Below are 22,182 nucleotides of genomic sequence, written 5' to 3'. Positions count from 1 at the left end.
CCCCAAACTGAACAGCACAGCCCAGGCAGCAGGGGCGCATAGTAGGTTCTGCTCACGCCCAGGGGCTGAAAGAAACACGGTTGCAGTTGCTGTGAGCACACCTCACCTGGAGCAAACCGGCCTATCAGGGAGTCCACTGAAGAGATGTCTACATTTGGGGATAAATTAAGACGATGTTCTTTAAGCCAGCCACTTATTTAATTCCCACCGATATTTTAATTCCTAGCTACAAGCTGTGGTGGGCGGTTCCGACCTATGCAAATGAACAGCGTACACACAGAGTGCCACCGTCTATTTCTCATTATCTGGGGATCCCGGTTGGGGTGGGGGGCGGAAGTGGGTGATTGTTATTTCCCCAAATGCGGAGGCCCCTGCACCACTAACGCGAGGAAACGCAGGCGAGTTGGAAGGTACTTTAAAAAGGGGAGGGAGGTGCTCAGAGGGAAGCTAAGCTCTCCAGGAAACAATTACGGCCACGTTACGGTCTGTGGGTGCCACAAGGGGCAACAATGGAGGCAGTCGAATTCCGAGAGCTCAGAGAGTCTGCCAAAATTAGCCGACCTCGGCGCGCGGCTTCCCGGGGGCCCCAAATACTCCGCGCAACTGCGGCCCAACGCCAGGGTCCAGTCCAAGCGCTGGGCCGCAAACGCCGCCTCGGGCTCCGCGCGCGCGCCCGCTGTCTCCCTGCTCCTGAGTGGCTGGAGGGCCGGGATTAACCTTTCACCGCCAGGCCCTGTCCAATCACAGGCTCGCTCTCATGCCGCCACGGGGCGAGCGGAGCGTGGGGGCGCGGAGGGGCGGTGCGGGAGCTAGTGGGATTCTCCAAGCGGCTGTGCGCCGTTGCCGCGGGCCGTGCGCGGGCTGCGGGCCAGCCGGGCGCTGCGCAGTCTCCGCAGGCGCCGGCGGGAGGGGTCGAGGCGGAGGCGCGGCGCAGGCTGCTGCAGGCCCAGGTGAATGGAGTAACCTGACAGCGGGGACGAGGCGACGGCGAGCGCGAGGAAATGGCGGCGGGGGCGGCGGCGCCGGGCGGCTCCGGGAGGCCTGGGCTGTGACGCGCGCGCCGGAGCGGGGTCCGATGGTTCTCGAAGGCCCGCGGCGCCCCGTGCTGCAGGTGAGGCGGGCTCCCGCGGAGCAGCTTTGTGTCCGGGGCGGGGAGCGGGTCGCCTGGCCGCGCTCCCGCCTCCGCGCGGAGGCCCGCGTGCCGGCCATGGCCCCGAGCCGCGCGTCCGGGCCTGGCGGGCGCTGACGAAGGGCGCGGCCTCGCCTGCCTCGTCGTCCCGCACAGCGCGGCCTGTGGACCCGGCGTCTGCCCGCCTTGGCTCTGCTCCTGGGCCCGGACCCCGGCGCCTCCCCGCGAGGCAGCCCTGGGAGACTTTCCGGGCCGCCGTGGCGTGGTGGGGGATGCCGGCGCCTGTCCACTCCCCGGCCTGGCGAGGCCCGGGGCTCTTGACAGGTCCCGTCACGCGCGGGAAAGTGGCGCGGGAGCAGCGGAGGTGGAGACGCGCGCCTGACCTGCGGGAGCACCCTGGGGTCCTCCTCTGATGGGGCCGCTGCGCCGCGCCCGGAGGGGACGAAGCTGGGCTCTCGGTCCCTCCCGGGGAGGGTCCTGTGTGATTACTGTCAGGGGACCAGATTGGGGCCCTGGGGGGCGGGCAGGGGCCGAGGCCATTCTTTTGCCTCTCCCCTCAGATGTTTTTGTGCCAAAATGCCCAGACCCTGCGGAGGACCCTTTCTTCAGGGTTTTTGATTTTGGGGAAATCAGTGTATGTGTTAAGTTAGCACGTCAGATTTATGTAGATTGTCCAGAAAAGCTGAGTTGCCCTGATGGCTCTGCCTGGAGGTCAGAGCCAGCAAACCACTGAGTGTGTCCTTAGGAACCTGAAGATCCGCGGAAACGTGGAGATGAGTGGAGGGTCCTTGGTGTGTAGTGTTAACTCCGTGCTTTTGTGGAGAGAGTTGTGGTTAAAGGGACACGTTACTGGTCTACACGATAAGTAAGTGTTCTTAGGACTTTCAGGTTTTAAAAACATTCATCTGATGAAAGAGGATCATTTGGACGCCTATGCTTCTGTCTTCGAATATTCTGAATCTTTACAATCCGGATTGTCAGGTGTCTTCATGGTGCTTGTTTTCAAACAGTGGAAAAGGACTCAGGTTAGGATTTAAGTAACTCGGAAAATATTGTTAAAAATGTGCTTTTAAAACAGGTTAGCTATATTGAAAATGTATTGGTGTAAACGTTAAGTTTTCTAAATAAAAATTACATCCTCACCAGAAAACTCAGATTATTAAAAGATGGGTTCGGGATAAGCCAGGTCCTAGAGAATAGTAATTTTCAATATTATTGATATCTTTGGAAATTAGGTTCTGGAATAGCCAGTTTATTTTGCAAAGTCTACTTTAAAGCTACCTGTGGCACGTGTGTATTATATGTAATATGTGCTATATACATGCACATACATACATATACAATTATTTCAAAACTTCATTTTAGGGCATATTCCATAAAACTCAATAGATAAAAAACCAAAAAACTAAAGATTGCTTTTAACATGGTCACTATAAACATTGATCATGGTAACATAGGTTTATAGATTTACTCACGGCACCAAAATGCTGTTTTAAGAAAAGAACAGTTAGTCCATTTTGATTTGGGGAGAAAAGACATTTTCCTACAATCCTTTTTAGTAAGGGCCTGCTTTTTATGCTTCCATCTCATGTTTGAAGGGTAAGCCCTGACTGCTGTATTTTGCCCGTGGCTCAATGTGTGAGTTGGGTAGCTAGGTTGTTTTGCTATTATTGAGCTTTACTGTCTTGGTTTTAGAAGACATTGTCTTTTGATGTGGCTCATGATTCTTATTTGACAGTGATTTTGTCATATAGTGGGTTGTACAGTACTTGTAGTGCTATCTTCTAGAGAGGGTGACTTTTATGGCGTTGGGATGTTTTATTTTCTACCACTAGCTGACACGTGAGGTGCTTGTTTCATTTGAGAAAGTAGATATTTCGTAGACATTCTCTCACTTGCGACCCTACCATGTCATGGTCACGTTTCCACTTGCTCATGGCAAAGGAGATAAGGGAAACGTGTTATTGAGTGCCTCCTTGTTATGCGCCAAGATGTTTCAGGTTCTACGTACATTCTCTTCTAATCCTCACTGTGACCCTGCGATCAACTCGATATTGTCCTTGTTTTACAGGCAAGGAAACTAAGAGTCAGTGATTATTACCCCAAGTTAGGAATCTCGAAGTGGCAGAGCCGAGATCGAATTGTGGTTTGGTTTTAGAATCTTTGGAGGCATGCTTTTTGTGTTGCATTACTGTTCCAAATGGATTTCAGGGCTGCATCACTTGTAGTGACTCCTCAGTTAAGACTTGTGGAATGAATGAAGCTGTGTCTAACCTTAAATGTTCAGGTGAATGAATGGTTATTTGAATATTTCAGATAGTTGGTTTTTTTTTTTGGCATGGTAAAATATACATAACACAACGTTGAACCATTTTAAGTGTACAACTAGCTGTCATACAGTACATTCACATTGTTTTTAGTCATTACCAGCATCCATCTCCATACTTTTTCATCTTTCCCAACTCAAACTGTCCTCATTAACACTAACTCCTCATTCCATCCTACCTTCAATGCCAGGGAACCACCATTCTATTTCCTGTCACTGACTACTGGAGAAACCTCAAAATAAGTAGAGTCATACAGTATTTGTTCTTTTGTGTCTGGCTTATTTTACCCAGCATAGTGTCTCCATGGCTCATCTGTGATGATTTAGATGTCAGAATTCCCTTCCTTGGAAAAGCTGAATGGTATTTCATTGTATGAATATACTGCATTTTGTTTATCCATTCATCTGTCCATGGCCACTTGGGTAGCTTCCATCTTTTGGCTACTGTGAATAATGGTGCTGTGAACGTAGGTATACAAATAATTCATTGGAGTCCATGCTTTCCCTTCTTTTAGACATATACCTCAAAGTGGTCACATTGTTTCTTGATCATCAAAACACTAGACTAGACTCAGAATTTATTGCAGTATGAGTTTTCTTAGGGTTCCTCCAAGCAGTGATAATTTCCTACAAACAACTTCTCTGTCAGTAAAATCTGTAATCTCTCGGAGGCCCAGGATTGACTCCTTTTTACGATCTTGGTTCCTATCATAGTGTCTGGCAGGTATTCAAAAAACTGATCAAACATGGAGTGATGTGCTTTATTGAATGCCAGAGGAAGATATTGGTGAGGTCTTTGTTTAATTTGTATAAAGAGAAAGTTGGAGCCAAGTGACTTATTTTGTTTACCTTTTGCTGTGCTTTTTGGACATTCAAGAGCTTAGTTCATCCTGAAAGCCCAATGTATGTATTATACTCGCTCTTATTCACAGGTTTCTTTGCAATTTACGACTTGCCAAATGACTGTAGTCTTCTGAGGCAGCATTATTTTCTTGGTATTCCACCTCCTTAGCCTGTGGGGCTTGGACCTTTTGATTTTTTGATGGCTAGTTTTCAGTTCTTCCAAATTTCTGCTAAGACTCTAGTATTAGTACATTTATTTAATAGTTGATGATGTCTATTTTGAGAAAGGATTTGAAATGGTCTTATAATAGGAAAGTATTAGAGTACTATGAAAATGGTAAAGGTTGGTAGTATAGAATGTGGAGGCAGAGAATTAGATGAATGATTGGGGCAAGGAAAGGTGAGTGCTGCACGTAACTCACGTTGATTAATGAAAGGAAGCATACCAATTAGAAGCAGATTTTTATCTTATATGAAGAATAATCAATCTTTTGGATTATTACATTAAATAACATTAGCAATATATGGAGAAAATGTTTTACATTTTACAAACGATAGAGAAACATTTTTTCACATGCCATTTTAGAGAAACTGGATAAAAGCCTCAGGCATAATAGAAAAGCTTTAGTAATACAGGTGTTCACTGTTCCAGTGGTTTGATTCATTAATTTCTTTTGGGTGGTGTCCCTCGAATATCAGTTGTCTCATTCAGGCTGTTGACAGATGCTGAATAACAATCCATTCAGGAATAAGCTCTCTGGACAACATGGGCAGTGAGGATTTTCCAAATAGGAATTCTCAGCCAGTCTTTTTTTTTTTTTTTTTTGAGATGGAGTCTCACTACGTCGCCCAGGCTGGAGTGCAGTGGTGCGATCTCAGCTCACGGCAAGCTCCGCCTCCTGGGTTCATGCCATTCTCCTGCCTCAGCCTCCCGAGTGCTGCGACTACAGGTGCCCGCCACCACACCTTGCTAATTTTTTGTATTTTTAGTAGAGATGAGGTTTCACCGTGTTTAGCCAGGATGGTCTTGATCTCCTGACCTTGTGATCCTCCCGTCTCGGCCTCCCAAGGTGCTGGGATTACAGGTGTGAGCCACCGTGCCCAGCCCTCTCACCCAGTCTTTAGGAACGTGTGTTGGTCTAAAAAGTAAGACTGGTTGTATCGTGGTGTATACTTGATGAATTAATACAGAAAGAAAAACATTATTTTTGAGATGTAGCTGGTGAAATTGACATTTTCAGTTATGTAATAAAGCCTTTGTTAAAATAATTCTGAGTACAAAATGGCTTCCTCATCTAAAATTGTCAATGAATTGTTGGTACTCCTTTAACATGCAGTTACCTCAATATACATTTTAAATAAGTGACTAAGAAGATGCTACAAAACATTCTCTGAGGATGTCAGTAAGACTGTTACTAGAAGTAAGACATGACAGGCTTAAGTTTGGCCTTAGAGTTTTTTCTTTTTTTTTTTTTTTAGGCTTATAGCAGCATTACATGTTCTTGGCTGTGTTAAGGTTTATGGAATAGTAAGGATTAGATTCTTCATGCATGTTCATTACCAGACATGGTGCTTGACATATAGGAGACACTGATTTGTTGAGTGAATAAGTTAATTTATAATACTTTTTGAAGTATTTAGAAGCTAACACAGTTTTGTGGGGAAGAATATTGCTTACATATTAAGGCTTTTAAAAAGATTATTACTATTCTGCTTTTGGACAAATCATGCTACTTGGTCCTTTTTGCTTTGTGAGGTACGTATGATTATGTGCACAGAAACATTGCAGACTGAGGGAAGTGTTAAGAATCATGGGAGAAAATCGCCGTCAAAATTGGAGTTTAACTGTATTGCAGACTTTCTCTTTGTTGGCACAGACCAACTCTGTTGTGCTTGTTCTTTCTTTGACAGCTCAATGTATGCCATAAAGCAGGGGTTTTAACAACACATTTGAGCAATTCTTGAGGATTAGAAAATGAGGTCTGTTAACCAGTTCAGAATTTTAAGAAAAGAAACCGGTTGTACTTAGAGAACTTGAATAATGAGAGAAGACCCTTAGTTTAAAAACTGATCTTTGACATGATGTAGGAAGGTTCTTTGATTAAGAAGTTAAATGACCCTGTTTGAAGGGAAAAAGAAAGGTAGTAGTCATATTTAGTCGTATTTAGTCCTCTGAGATATTTTGAGATTGCAGGATTTCTGTCTTTCCTCTTTTGGTAACATCCTGGGAGGTGATATTAACATGATGAACTCACAGCCTGTCTGCCTCTTATGCATCCTGCTGCCCAGCCATCACTGTCAGTTGCTCTGATTCATGGTATTTTAAGTTCTTTCCACTTTGCAGAGTTAAATATTAATGTTTTATCATAGCTTTGTAGGGATGCTTAAGAGCAAGTGTTTGGTGTCAGAGAGACCAGGGTTCAAATCCTGATTCTTCGACTTTATAACCGATGAGCACTGGGCATATGGCAACGTCTCTGAGTCTCAGCTTCCTTGTCTATAAACTGTCATAGTGGTGTTTGCCTCTTGAGGTTTTGAGAAAAAAAAGGAGTTTCTTAAACTCTCATGGTACATAACTAGCATTTGATAAAATTTATGTAATATTTTTCTTTTAAATATGTGTATTAGAGAAAATTTTAACATGCAATAGTCTTAATGTGATTAGATTATATTGTGAGCCCCCAAATTATCAATATTGAAATGTATGGTCTAGTAATATAATGGAGGATGAAGGAAAAGAGGGCTTGAGAACAATATTTTACAGACAAGTTTTTGAGGAGGATTATCTATACTGGTTCAGCTATCTTAGTTGGTCTCTGTAGTAGTGGTACCAAATGTAACAGTGCCTTAAACGTCTCTTAACTTTCCCTAAATAACACATTCTTCATCTGCTATGCATGAATTAACACATCATCCTTGAAATCATACTTCAATTCAGTGTATAAAGCCAAGTGTTTTGTAAAATAAACCTCAAGTTAGGTTTTATGTTTCCTTATGATTAGATTCAGGTTTCAGCTGGGCACAGTGGCTCACTCCTGTAATCTCAGCACTTTAGGAGGCCAAGGCAGGAGGATCTCTAGAACCTAAGAGTTTGAGGTAGCAGTGAGCTATAATTGTGCCACTGCACTCCAGTCTGGGCAACAGAGCGAGACTCTGTTCCCCTCTTTCCCCCGGCAAAAATAGGTTCAAGTTTTGTACTTTTAGTAGGAAAACTACATGAGGTATGTGTTGTCAGTTTGTCCCAATATTGGTGATCTTAGCTTTGTCACTTGGATTAAAGGGGTATCTATCAGGTTTTTCCACTGAATAAAAATACCAGTTTTCATTTGTAATTAGTAGGTAATCTGCAGAAAAGCTTTCAGGCTATGTAAATATTCTTTAGTAACCTTCACCCAATGGTTTTAGCATCCATTAATGATCCTTGCTTCAATTACTAATGTGATGGTTAAAAATGGTGACTTTTCTGTCATTGCTTCTACATTTATTAGTTGACATTCAGTAGAGTTTCGCCTGAATTTTAAACCTAACAAAATACGATTTCTTTTTTGTTGTTGTTAATGCTGAGTCTTGCTCTGTCTCTCAGGCTGGAGTGCAGTAGCGTGATCTTAGCTTACTGCAACCGCTGGCTCCTGGGTTCGAGCGATTCTCCTGTGTCAGCCTCCTGAGTAGCTGGGACTACAGGTGCAAGCCACTACATTGAGCTAATTTTTGTATGTTTTAAGTAGAGACGGGGTTTCACCATGTTGGCCAGGCTGGTCTCGAACTCCTGACCTCAAGTGATTCACCTGTCTCTGCCTCCCAAAGTGCTGGGATTGCAGGCATGAGCCACTGTGCCCGGCCTACAAAATACAGTTTGTAAAATGAGAAACTAAAGTTGAGAAATAATGTCTTGAGTTTTTGGGTTTTCCCAGTTGCACCTGTAACTTTAAGAACTTTAAAATTGTTTCTGAAACATCTTCAAGGTTAGAGTCAGATTAGTTTGCATTAATATGGAAGAGAATTTTGTAGTGGTTGGAAGTTACCTGAGAAAACTAGGATGGGTATAGTCAGATGATACCAAAATTATCATTGCACTAACTGATACCTCTCTAGCTTTGACAGTTTCTAGTTAGCCTCGAATTATTCTTTTGGACTTGGGTGCCAAGATCGAGGATGTTAAGCTTGTTAAAATAATTTGGGTTGTTTAAAGTCTTTTAAATATAGAAAGTGTCTAATTTGAGTTTTATATTTGACCTATAAAAAGCTGCTTTAATTCAATAGTTGTTAAGATCAATAAAGCTTATTCTCAACTTTGAATTAATTAATAAAAAATTATTCATGGATATTTACTTTCCTACATTCCAAACTATCTAGTCATTACAAATTTACAGTAAGATGAAAATCAAACAAATCATGAACTATGTAATATGAATGTGAGTATAGTATGAGATTATCTTTCAAAGATCTTAATACTCTTGAGGGAGATGGCAATAACAGCTAATATATGGGGCAGCAATATAATGAAGCCCATGATGATTTGGGTGTTGTAGACAGCCCATGTGTGCTAAATGAGAGGGGAGGGGACTAAAGTCATAGAGGTTTTTAGGGAAAGTTGTGGGGTGGGGTTCGTGAGAGGTGGCGAACTCTGTTGGTACACACTTGTTTTGGTGTTACGGGAAAGGCAGATAACATGAGATGTTGCACAGAAGCTATGATGATGTAGTGCGTCATACTCTTGCCTGGACCTTTTAATATATTTGCTTTCCTGTCTCAATAAACATCCATCTTAACTCAGTAGTCTCTTATGTTCATTTTGTCTCTGGATTGACCTCCCTTTAGTATTTAAGTATTCATGTTATATATCTTAAAACAGCTTGACATAGAGAAAATTGCGACTCCTTTTTCCCAATGGATGCTCTTTCTTGGTGTAAAGGTAGAGGATAGTCATGAATTGAATAAAATTCTAGCACTCATTGCAAAGTGTTAAGAGTAAAGTATGTGCCTGTAGTCTCAGCTACTCAGGAGGCTGAGATGGCAGGATCACTTGAGCCCAGGAGTTCAAGGCTGTAATGTGCTCTGATGGTGCCTGTAAATAGCCATGGTACTCTGGCCTGGGCAACAGAGTGAGACCCTGTCTCCAAAAAAAAAAAAAAAAAAAGAGTAAAGTACAGAAACTTGGAATCAAATATCATCCTTAAAACTCACCTTGAAAGCTAGTGATGTGTTAAGTATTTATGTCTCTTGAAACAAAACTGTAGGACAAATGTCATTATAGGTAACTTGAAGGGGAGGGGTGGGTATCTGTGCTGTTTTGATGTGTTGAAATGTCATCTTTCTGAGAAGTACTCCAAGAAGTAAGCGGACCTTTGGCTTGCAGCCTGGAGACACTTCTTATATGGAGATCTTTGATGGGTGGAATTTGTTAAGATGGTATTTGACCTGTGTTCCACTTCAATTTTGGACCATCTAATTTTAGGCATGATTATGTTGAAATCTAAACATAATATATTTATGTTAGAGATTTAGAGAAACCCAGAAATTTATTTGGTTCAGATAGAGTAATGCATGAAAAGAAGGCTAATGAATTTGTGGTTTAAATTGTAGATACTGTGATACTGTAAAATATATATTTGGTCTGTCCTCTACCCTATTCTTAGGCATACAAGGCTTGAAATCCTTAGAATCTCCAAAGTGATGTGTTTTTGTATGCTAATGATTGACTGGTGGCTGGTAGCTCCTGGTAGCTTCAAAATGGGGGCTGGTTACTGGGAAGACTAAGGCATGATTAGAGGTTTGGACTCAGACCCACCCTCCAACCTCTGGGGAGGGAAGAGGGGCTGAAGGTTAATCATGCCCAGGTAATGAGTCTTCATAAAAACCCTGAAGGACAGAGTTTGGAAAGCTTCTGGATAGTTGAACACATGGAGGTTCCTGGAGGGCAGTTTGCTCTGGGAGGGCTTGGAAGCTCTATACCCCTTCTCCATACCTAACCCTGTGCATGTCTTCATCTGGATCTTTGTAATATCCTTTACCTAATTAATTTACTTATTTTTATTGAGATGGACTCTTGCTGTGTTGACCAGGCCGGTCTCGAACTGCTGGCCTCAAGCGATCCTCCCATCTTGGCCTTCCAAAGTGCTAGGATTACAGGCATGTGCCACTGCACCCAGCCTGTAATATCCTTTATAATAAACTGGTAAACATAAGTTAAGTTTTTCCCCAAGGACTGTGAGCTGGTCTAGCAAGTTAAATCCCAGGAGGGTGTTGTGGGAACCCCAGTTAACTGATTGGTCGGGAGCACTGGCAAAAAATAACCTGAGGTTTGCAATTGACACGGAAGGGTGGGGGAGGTCTTGAGGACTGGAGCCCTCAACCTGTGGGATCTGATGCTATCTCCAGGTAGATAATGTTGGAATTCAGTCATTAATAGAAGACACCCAGCTGGTGTCTGCTGCAGAATTGATGGCTTGCTTGTTGTTGGGGAGAAACCCCACACATTTGGTCACAGAAATTTTATGTGTTGTGTGAGAACAAAGGAAAAACAGTTTGTGTGTGTTTTTTCCCACTCAGATATTCAGGTAAATGTTACCACATTTTGTGCCTTAACGGGGGAGGTTTTTACTCATTCATTCATTCATTCATTCATTCTAGAGACAGGGTCTTACTCTGGAGTGCAGTGGTGTGATCATGGCTCACTGCAGCCCCCCGGGCTCAGGTGATTCTTCCGCCTCAGCCTCCTGAGGAGTTGGGACTACAGGCACACACCACCACACCTGGCTAATTTTTATATTTTTAGTAGAGATGGGGGTTTTGCCATGTTTCCCAGGTTGGTCTCAGAATTCTTGGGCTCAACGTGATCTGCCCACCTTGGCCTCCCAAATTGCTGGGATTATGGGTGTGAACCACTGCACACGGCTGGGAGGATGTTTTCAATACCTAAAACAGAATTGTATGTCTCTAGCTTATCGTCACACAAATCATCCACAGTTTGAAAGTTTGTTTTCCAATTCCCAATTCTGTGTGTTCAAGTTGTAGGAAATTTAAAATGCTGAAAAGTTTAAAGGAAAAATACTCATCCAAGTAATTCACCATTAATTTTTGGGTAAACTAATTTTCTCTCACCTCCTTCCTCTCTTCCTTTTCCTTCTTATCCTTTCTCACTTCCTTTTCCTTCTTAGCCTTCCTCACTCCCTCCCTTTTTCCTTTCCTTTAGTTTTTAACTAAGACATAATTATAGTCTCACTGTAAATAAAAGTGTTCTACTTTTTCATTTAAAGCCATTTACACAGGATTTTTCTCAGTCACTTTACCAGCCGGGGACCTTTGGCTGGTGACACCCCTGTCCGGGCCTTGCTTGGCTATGCTACCCTCCCACTTGGCCTGCCTGTGCCACACCTGGCTTGTGCTCTGGCTCAGCTAGTGGCTGGGCCAGTCATGCCCCAGCCTACCTGTGTTACAGCTCGTACCCGCGTTCGGCGGTTCCCAAGTTCTTGTCCTGCATCCAAGAATGAGGATATGCTGACAACTGAAGGGTGAGGAAGGCAGACATAAATTTTATTGAGCAATGAAACAGTTCTCAGCAGAAAGGGGATGCGGGGGTGGTTCCCCACCTGCAGTTGTGTGGTTTTTCCCCCAGTGTGGCTGGGTTCTGGGCTTTTACAGGCTCAGAATAGGGGAGTGTGTGCTGATTGGTTTGTGAGTATGCAAAAAAAAGTTAAAAGCACCACTCAAAGGTGGGCATGACAGTGTAAGAAACCAATTAGGGAAGTGTAGGTATATGTAAGATAGGTGAAGGGTGAGGATCAATCAGAGGAAAGTGTGCCAAATGGCAAGACAGGTTCTCAGTCTGGTCCCTGGATTTATCTGGGACTTGTAGTTCTCTTGAAAAACAAACAAAAAATACTGTGTATCTCGACCTTCAGGCTTTAAACTGTCTTTGATTTGAAGGTGGGGTTTCACCGGGGACCTACCCCTGTCTGCCTAGGCATTTGTCTGCCTACTGCTGCTCTCAACATAAGCATTTTTGTTCATTATAAACTTACCATTTTAAATGGCTGAATTGAACTTCACCATGTAAAATGAACCAGGGTTTACCAAACCATTTCCTCAATCATTGTTAGACATGTAAATTGGTGACAGGCAGTGTTTCTTTGCTCTTATAAATGGTAATGATGAAGGGAGCATTTCTATATGAAGTTTTTTTTGTGTGTGTGGTAATGACTAGGTTAATGTGCAGTGAATTTTAATTAAGAATGACAGAAATGTAAAGTTCATACCCATAGTGTTAGGGTAAACTAAAAAAAAAAAAAACTTTTTAAAAAGACAAATGACAATTAAAAGTAAAAATATAAATAGTTCTCTGTGTTTTGTATTTAAATATGTAAAGATAGCAGTGTTTAAATTCTTGAAATTATTATTTTTTTTTCTCTTTAGTCTCTTAATCCTTGGTTTGACCTTAATCTTTTCATAGTCTATATTCACTAAATAATAGTTGATAAATCCTTGAAATACTTGTTTTATATACTGTGGATATGTTGGATATTTTCTTTTGATTTCTTTTTTGTATCTTTGAAATATCCATGATTATTACTATTTCTTGTTTCTCTGTGAAACATTTTATTGCCTAAGAAACAGTTCAGTGAAATAATGTTTTCAGTGATGTCTGTCCAGCCAGTAAGTAGTACACAGTATTTTTTGTTTTTCAAGAGAACTAGTGAATACAAAACTGTTTAAATTTACTTTACGTTATGTACCATATTTTGTGATTTAATTGCATTGATTTTCATCTTAATGTAAATGCATAATGGCTAGCTTGTTTGGAATGTAGGGGAGGAAAACTTTTCCTCCACCCACTTAGGCTCTATTGCTGGGATCTGTGAATTAAACTAACAAAAGACATTAACAGGGGAAGAGGTGTACAGCTTGTATTGATGTTAATATTTTTGCATGCACAGGAGCATCAAAGAAAAGATGTAAAATCCCAAAGAAACACTTAGATTTAGAGGCTCATATACCATCTTAACAAAGAGTGATAAATTGTGAAAGGACAAAGGAGGGGATGTTTGGATTTCTAGGGTTGATAAACTGTGGGAAGGTGATTAGACGGTGTACGGAGGAAACCATTGGTAGAAAAGGGTTATTTATTAAGGTTTGTTTATGCAGATTCATCTTGGTGCCATCTCTCTGTGCTGTGATAAGGATTGTTCTTGTTTTCTTCCTGGTGTAGAAGAAGGGGGAGTTTATGCCTTACTCTTAAGTAGAAAAAGGGAAGGCGTAGAACTTTTCCTGAATCTGTTGATTCTTAATTGCTTTCAGCTCAAAATAATATACCAAAGTGGCATAGTTGGGGGTGGCATCTCCTGATCCCCATTCAGGAGTTTGTGGTTTTTCAGGTTAATCTGGCTATAAATTCTGTATAAAATCTTCTATGCATTATATGAGAATGCATTTTCTATGCCGAATCTTAGGGTTAATGAAACATTTTAGGTTTTCTTTAAGGGTTTCATAAAATTTTAAGAGTTTAAGAATTATGCTTAAAAAAATGGTTCTAGGTAGAGGTATTTTGTATGATATGGATTTTGTATGTTCCAAGCATTTTATTTTCTCTCTACTAAGTTTAAGATCTTGTGTAATCCTCATAATAGGTGTTTCTGTTTTACAGGCAAGTAAACAATGTTAGCGAGGTAGTGGAGTCTGGATTTAAACCTTGGTATTCTGACACTGAACTGCTTGCTGGCATTAAGATAATTTTTAAAAGAAAGATAGGTACAAAGGGAAAAAAAAAAGAGGCTGCTTCCTACATCCCCAGTTGCCTTACTCAGTGCCTCCTGCATAGGCGGGTATACATGAGAAGGGAGTGACAGTGTATAGATGTCACTGAAAACTCAGAATCAGTGTTTTGAGGCAAATATGTCCATTAAATACATGTTTATATGTATATATAAGTATATGTATAAATATAAATGTGTATATTAAGAGGCAAGAGCATCAATTTGCTTATTAAGTTAGCTAAAAACATCTGAGACTTTTTCTGCTCTACAACTTAGAAAAGGGAAGTAGGTAGGAGTTGTTTTCAAACAACTTGGATTCTATGTGTGGATTCATTTTCAGTGTGGCTGTTTGCCCACTTTCATTTTCATTTTTAAAAATTCCTCCATGTAGTTGGCCAGCATATTTTAGGGCTTCTCCAGTATTTAAATTCTAAGAAATTGAATTTTATTACTTGGTATGAATACTGTTTGAGATTTGGGCTATATTTAAAAAATAAAAAAGCTAATGTTAGGGAAATACAATTAAAACCAAAATCTCCCAACCCAGAAAATTGCTCCACAAAGGTAGAAAAGAAAGAAAACAGTGTTATTATTGAATGAACATTAAATCAGACTGCTGTGCCCATCACAGGCAGTCACTAAAGGGATGGCAAAGACAGAAAGAAATCTTACTGTTTTATGTAACTAAATGGTTACAATCCATTACATCCATATTTTCAAGATAAAATTGCTAATTTTTTTTTCACATTTTTATGACTAGAGGTAAGTTTTACATTTTGGAGTCAGGTGACAAATTAGGCCCATCTCCTCCTAGGAAACCAGGCAATTGAGTGTTATTTCCCATTTCAGAGATGGCTTTCAGGTCCTTAGGAAACATAGCCAAGTTATAAGACTAGAGACTTAAATTTATGTACATTGAAAGGGAGGGAGAAATAAAATCTGGAAAAGAAAAGGGGAAAGGGACCTCTTCCCTTTTATTTTCAGCAGGGAGAACTATGCCTCTTATTTTTAATTTGTATTTGTCCTTATGTCAACAGTCAGTATTTTGTATCTATACCATGGCTGTCCTAAGTGATGTAGGCGTGATTGCAGTTAAAATAATGCCTTGTATCTCACATAGCACTTTTGTTATTAGGAACTTAAAGTGCTTCATACGTTTTTTTAGTTTTCTCTGTTAGCTTACCCTGAGTATTGCTTATAGTGTTTTAATGTCATTATATTGTGGTTTTTTTCCGTTTGTTTATCCTGGAACTTTATAGAAGTCATGCATTTTGGGCTTTGTGAGAGTAGGAATGAAATCTGGATGGTAATATTTGCAAAGTTAATAATGTCAGAATCCGTGATGCATAATAACATGGATGAGTTGAAATTATTCTGTCACCAGTTTTGAAAATTCACAGCAGAAAGTTCTAGGTGCCTTTAGGCTTCAGATCTGAATGGTTAGTTCTTTCTTGCTACTAGCCTGTGAAAGGATACAGCCTCGTTACTGCATTTAGTTGCTAACGTGGGTTAAGTTTGCTAGTTTGTACTAAAACTTGATTGTCTGATATGTGGCATGCCTGTTTCAGAGTTATCTTAAAGGGGCCTATGAAACAGGATTTTGCAGGTTTGTACTTTACTTCACAGTGATCAATTAAAATGAGAAAATGACCTATTAGCTTTGAATTACCAGTATAAAATAAGTTGCTATTATACTTGACATATTACCTTTCTAATGTATGTATGGAATTATCAATGCAAATAACGTGGATAACTTAGCAATAATTTTGTAATAGTTGAGTTACATTGAATTTTAAAGGATTATCAACTTAGTAATTTGATTATGGCATTTCTAGGAATGAGGTGAGTCTGAATTGGAAATCATCTCTAGAGGGTGACACAGCAGGACATGTTGGTGTGCGTGGTCTTTGCATCCTACTAGGTGGCGGTATAGAATGAAATTAAAAATTAAATGAAGTCTGAGGTAGCCTTAGAAAACACAAACTTGGCTGGTTGCAGTGGCTCACACCTGTAATCTGCAGTATTCAATACAGCATGTTACTGTACTGAGTACTGTAGGCAGTTGTAACGCAGTGGTATTTGGGTAATCTTTTGGGACTACAGCACTTTGGGAGGCCACGGTGGGAGGATCACTTGAGCCCAGGAGTTCGAGACCAGCCTGGGAAACATGGGGTGGCCCCAGCTCTACAAAATAGAAAAAAATAAAATAAAAAACAAAAAGAAAAATGAAAACACAAGCACTGACATATTGGGAGATAGGAAGATATGCTCATATACAGCATGATACTGATTTATCATAGTGTTTAAGTATTTTTAAAGCCAAGTTTTACTGAGGGAAAAGGTAATTTAATGCCAAGAGTTCTCCCTTCTGTCTAATTGGATTGTACTAACAAGTTGTTTTTCCTGGCTGTATTAGAACATAATATCCCAATTTTAAAGGGCAGTTCTTTTAGACATGCATTGTCTTGTTGCCCAATAGATAAAGAATTTTATGAGGGATCTTAAAAAGTAGAACATTTCTTAAAGTTCGTTTTAAAAAATGAGTTGTCTCTTCTAAAATTTCTCTCTGATTGCTTTTAGGTTACCTAGGGTATGAATTAATACAGACTTGGAAACTCTGAAAGAACTTAGAATCAGCATTTTGAGGTAAATATGTATATGCCAAAGTAGTGATAAGGTTGCCCCAGTCTGCTTTGTTGACTTCTTAGCGAAACAAATTTGTGTATGAAATGAGAACTTTAACCTTCACGAGAATGTCTTTTAAAGGACTGGAAGTAGTAAAAAGAGGCCACTGCCAATTTGTTTTTCCTGAGCTTGTGGTAGTGGAGGCATTGCAGAAGGCTCAGACCTGAGCGCAAACCAAGTCTGATGTCAGATCTAACAAAATCAGTATTTGTTGATCAAATTAAACTTTTATATCTACATTTTATGCTTTCTTAGTTTTTGATTTATAATCTCTTTTAGAGAGCCACCCCAAATTTAAATTTATGCCCGACATTAACATTGTTAACAGTGTTCTTGAATTATTTTATTTATAAATTAATTCTATAAAAATGTATAGTGTAGATGTAACGGTTCTTTTGTGTTTTTAATTTCATTTTGGGAAATTGGAATTGCTGATGGATTTCATACCTGTGTTAAAGAGTTACTACTGGGTTATTTGGATTTCTCAGCCAAGTACGTCTTCTGGTGACCTTCTTTATTTCTTTCGTATATGTGAATTTAGGAAATAACAGCTATTTTTTTTCATTTTTCTATAAAATACCATCTTTAGACTTTATTTACTTTGATTTCCTTATATTAGCTTTGAAATCTTTTTTTGAACTTTACTCTAGCTCTTTATTTCTCCCAGATCTCTGGGAATTAGGCATGCTATTGTAGCTTATTCTCTTGTTCTTTGTTTTAGGGTAAGCCTTGGTATCCTAAAATAATCTAAATGCCTTTTGTTTAAAATTTAATTCAAAATAATGGCCTTTTATTCAATTCTTCATATCAATAGGGCTCTCTTGTAGATGTGTTTCTGTTCAGTTTACAGGAATCTTAAACTTGGCTATTTTTGCATTTATTTTTAGAGCAGAAGCTTGGGCATGCTGTGATTTTCCAATAAACTGCTATCACAATGTCAAAATGCAGTTCAGACAAGAGCAACACAGAGATCTCAAACATTAAAACGGTAAATCTGTGATTCATCATGTGGAAAGAGGAAGAGAGTTTATTCTTGTCTTTCTTGTCTTTTGCCAAATTACAGTCATGCATTGCTTAATGACTGGATATCTTCTGAGAAATGCATTGTTAGGCGATTTTGTCAGTGTGTGAACATCATAGAGTGTACTTAATTAACATAAACCTACATGGTATAGCCTATTATACACCTAGGCTCTATGGTATGACCTTTTGTTCCTAGGCTACTAACCTGTACACCATGTTACTATATTGAATACTGTAGGCCGTTGTGACACAGTGGTATTTGTATATCTAAATATACCTAAGCGTAGAAAAGGTACAGTAAAAATACAGTATCATAATCTTACGAGACCATAGTCTTATACGGGGTCAGTCTCTAAAACATCGTTATTGGGTGCATGACTGTATTTCTAAGTGCATAATATGTGGAAACTATGAAACAACCTCACTAGTTTCATGAGGGTAAGTTGTTTGACCAGAAATTTAAAATCTATAGTTGAAAAACAGTCATGTGGAGTTATTTTGGCTCTGCAAAAGCAGTTAATGGTAGCCAGTTTATCTGTGAAACTAGAACCTTTACCTGCCAGCAGAGATTCAGATCTTTTCATTAAGGCCAAGTTTAAAAAATCTGTTTAAACATGCCAAGAAAGTAAAAATTGGCAAAATTACAGGTTTTCCTGTTTTTATATTACAGATTACCTGTTGGAATTTTAAGTCTTGGATTTGTTTTCCCTAAATAGAAAGTGCATTACTGGGGCCAGTTATTGTCCACTAAATGAATGAAAATTAATTTAAACATTGTAACCTTATGGAAAATGTAATTGGAAGGGTTAAATTGTTGTTCTTTATGTCCTTGTACATCCTCTCTCCTGCACTCATCTCTCAGGGCTGTTAGGAGTGGGATAGATGCGTGTTTCCAAACCGAATAGAAATATATCTTGATCCATCCATGATTCTGTTCTGTATATTATTGTGTGGACATTCACGAGTCTCTAATTCAGTTTGTCAAGTATTTACTTAAATGTATATACAGAACATTGTAGCAGGAAATTTAAGAGGTGCAAAGAATGAGACTCATGTCTTGTTCTTATGGAGCTGTGCTCCAGTAAAAGAATAACGTGTATGTTGTGTATGTGTGTCTATGAATAGCTGTAAAAATCTGTAATAGAAATTATGAAAGGCAAATAGAAGCTGTTTGAGGTTTTAATGTCACTCAGGTGGACATTGTTTTCATTCTAACAACCTGCAGTTTTTGTTTACCATGTCCTGGATGTGGTTCTGTACAGTGGGTAATACAGGTAAGGGTAAGATATGCAGCTCCTATATCCAAGGAAATTCTAGTCTAATTGGTCATATTTTAGTGAGAACAGAGTTTTAAGAGAAATTATCTAAATAAGAATTCATATAAAATTACAGAAGTACATTTTATGGATTAAGACTATACCCCAAGCCTCTGTAGTATAACTGCTAGGATCACTTGGATTGAGCACATAGGATTGAAATACAGGATTAAACACTTTCAGTTGGTCAGTCAGGGAGGATGCATAATATGCTATAGGCTTTCAGCCAACAGGGATTACTCTTCTGTTGTGGAAATTGCTGGTGAATGGTGATGAGGCAGCAATAGGATAGTATTCTAAGCCGGGTGAATAATCTGAACGTAAGGTTACAGGTCGGCAGAGGTCAGGCAGTCATGAGTGGGGGCAGTACTTTTCAGAGTACATTTGGGACTAGATATCACAGAGGGTAGTGCTTTGCTTAATTTCCTTTTTAAATATCAACTTTTTAATGAATTCCATTCCAGTAGTTTGTATTATTTTCTTACACATGGTTTTTTTGTGAGAGCTGATAGAAACCTTAATCTTTTCAGGTATTTTTGGTTAGAGATGTTATTTCTGTATTTCTTTATTGTTTTATATTTATTTTTACTATATAATGTATCTATTTTCTCTTTATTTGGAGCCTAAATGTTGATAAATGTATACCTTTCATTTCTCTGATTTTTTTTTCACTTTTATTCTCAGATTGATTCTTAGAAACCAGCTACCTATCATTTTTTCTAAACCCTGTGAAAGTTTTAGGGTGGGGTAGGGCATTTATGAGAAATGTTGTGTTTGCTAAGAAAAAAAAAAAATCTCTGTCTTTTGAAATGCCAGAACAGAACCTGGACACTGAGTGAATTTGCAACTCCTCCTTTTCCAAGCTCTTTACCTGCTGGTTTGTAGGAATAGGAGCCACATACTTGAGTGAAGTTGGTGTCTTGAGGTGAAACCGGACCTGAGAAACATTGGAGGTCTAGGGCTTATTTTCCAGATAGAATTGAGTCTTTGTTGGTCTTGGGCCAGCTTCCCTGCCCTGCCTGTTTTCTCCTTTGTGATTTTATGAGAACAAAGGAGGAAATAGGCAGGCCAGGGGAACGCTATCTCTCTCCCTCTCTTGTGCCGAGGAAGAACTGTCCAGATTTTTCCTCAATTTGTTTCCGAAACAAGCGGCTTTGCAGTTTCAAAAAGAATTTACTGATAGCAGAAAGTGAAAAAAATATTCCTGAGGACAAATAAGGAGAAAATTTTCAAAGTCTTAGAAGCTTCTTGGTAGAGCTCATCCCTGGTTTCTTGGAGTCTAAAGACCCTTGACTTTTCCCGTACAAACAAAGCTTTTCACCTTGCTTGGGGTCTGGCTGCAGTACTTGTTCATTATCTCAATATTTGTGGCCTGATGGCTTTCTGCTTTGGTCCCTGACTTTTTTCCTTTCCCCTTCCCCTTTCCCTTCCCCTTCTCCATTCCCTTCCCCTTTTTCTTTCCCTTTCCCCTTTCCCTTTTCCTTCCCCTTCACCTTTCCCTTCCCCTTTTTTTCCCTTTCCCCTTTCCCTTTTCCTTCCCCTTCCCCTTTCCCTTCCCCTTCCCTATTCCCCATTCCTGTCCCCTTTTTCTTTCCCTTTCCCCTTCCCCTTTTCCTTCCTCTTCCTTATTCCCTTCCCCTTTTTCTTTCCCTTTCCCCTTTACCTTTTCCTTCCCCTTCCCCTTCCTCCTTCCCTTTTTCCTTCCTCTTTCCCTTCCCCTTCCCCTTTCCCTTTCCTCTTCCCCTTTCCCTTTTCCTTTTTCTTTTGCCTTTCCCTTCCCCTTCCCCTTTCCATTTTCCTTTTTATTTCCCCTTTCTCTTCCTCTTCCCCTTTCCTTTCCCCTTCCCCTTTTCCTTCTCCTTCCCCTTTTCCTTCCCCTTCCTCTTCCTTTCCCTTTTCTTTCCTTTTCCCCTTTCCCTTCCTTTCCCTTTTTCCTTCTTTCCTTCTTCTTTCCCTTCTTTCCTTTTTTTCCTTTCCTTTCTGTTCATATCTGTTCTTTGCTTTCCTCTTTTCTACTTATGCCTTTTACAGGAAGTGATAATAGTGATTTAGAGAGTGTCATTTGGTTTGCTTTTATCCCAAAATATTCAACTCAAGCTAGCTTGGATAGTTAAGGAATTTGTTGGCTCAGTTAATTGGAAAGTCCATTGTTAGGCTGGGCTTTGAGTTTGGTTGATCCAGCAGTTTATTGATGTCATCAATGACCCAGGTTCTTTATTTTTGCCATCTGCGGTGCTGGTTTCATCCTAAGGCTGGATCTTTTCATGGGTCTGTGTAGTGTAATTGCAGCAGCAAATGGGGCTAATAATTTCATGAGTCATCTTTAGAGGGAAAGAAAGACAACTGCTTCTCTTCAACCATCAAATGAAAGTCCTAAATTTTTTTCTCTTGGATGAGCATGAACCAATTCCTCTGGCCAGGGGTAAGTTGTATGCCCATCAGCTTAGGTTTGGGTGACTGGCAGATGGCAGAAAATAAGAAACTAGAGCCTAGGCAGCATAGCGAGACCCTGTCTCTACAAAAAATTAAAAAATTAGCCAGTCGTGGTGATGCACACCTGTGGTCCCAGCTACTTGTGAGGTTGAGGCTGCAGTGAGCCATCATTGTGCCACCGCACTCAGCCTGAGTGATCGAGTGATTCTCAGTCTTGGTGAAAAAAAAAGAAAAAAAGAAACTGGATCCTTGAAGACTTCAGTGAGCCACTGTTTGACTGAGACCAGGCTGAGTTGAGCATGGCTATTACCTGTGGAGGAAATGGAGTATTTGAAAGCTAGCCAGAATCACCTGTCCTTGTGCTTTTGAATACATAAAGGAATGAAGTATTTATTTATATTTGAGCAGAAAATGAAGAAAAAGATTTATGTTGCAAGAATAATAGGACAAAAATATGTGCTGTACCCATTTTGCCCCACTTGCTTTATCAGCTGTGTGTGTGTATCTACATATAGATTCTTTTTCTGTACCATTTAAGTTACATGTATCATAGCTCTTTACCCCTAAATACTTCAGTGTATATTTCCTAACAATAAGGGTATTGTCTTACATAGCCACAGTCAGTTATATCAACTTCAGGGAATTTTAACATTGCTGTTATCTCATTTTAAAAATGAA

At 40.1% G+C, this 22,182-nt stretch overlaps 1 protein-coding gene and 1 non-coding gene across 11 annotated transcripts in view; both read left to right on the top strand.

Moving 5' to 3' along the window:
- The first annotated feature begins 329 nt into the window (after nucleotides 1-329).
- The window catches only part of DICER1 (dicer 1, ribonuclease III), a 72,863-nt gene continuing 51,010 nt past the window's right edge, over nucleotides 330-22,182 (top strand). For 2 of the 10 annotated variants that reach the window (XM_004055648.5, XM_063698157.1), the window contains exons 1-3: nucleotides 982-1,111; nucleotides 16,628-16,693; nucleotides 17,620-17,720. The gene's annotated coding sequence lies outside the window, so the exon portion shown is untranslated. Of the gene's footprint in view, nucleotides 411-799; nucleotides 1,112-1,342; nucleotides 2,155-16,627; nucleotides 16,694-17,190; nucleotides 17,225-17,619; nucleotides 17,721-22,182 lie in introns of those variants that run through there. The other 8 variants (XM_063698156.1, XM_055361883.2, XM_055361879.1 and 5 more) reach the window with 8 other exon arrangements.
- On the top strand, nucleotides 20,052-20,163 carry MIR3173 (microRNA mir-3173). The gene has a single exon (NR_106488.1). It is a non-coding gene; the product is annotated as a microRNA mir-3173 (primary transcript).

This window comes from Gorilla gorilla, chromosome 15 (assembly GCF_029281585.2).
Source record: "Gorilla gorilla gorilla isolate KB3781 chromosome 15, NHGRI_mGorGor1-v2.1_pri, whole genome shotgun sequence".
Taxonomy (NCBI): Eukaryota; Metazoa; Chordata; class Mammalia; order Primates; family Hominidae; genus Gorilla; species Gorilla gorilla.
This window is presented reverse-complemented; position numbering and strand designations above follow the sequence as displayed.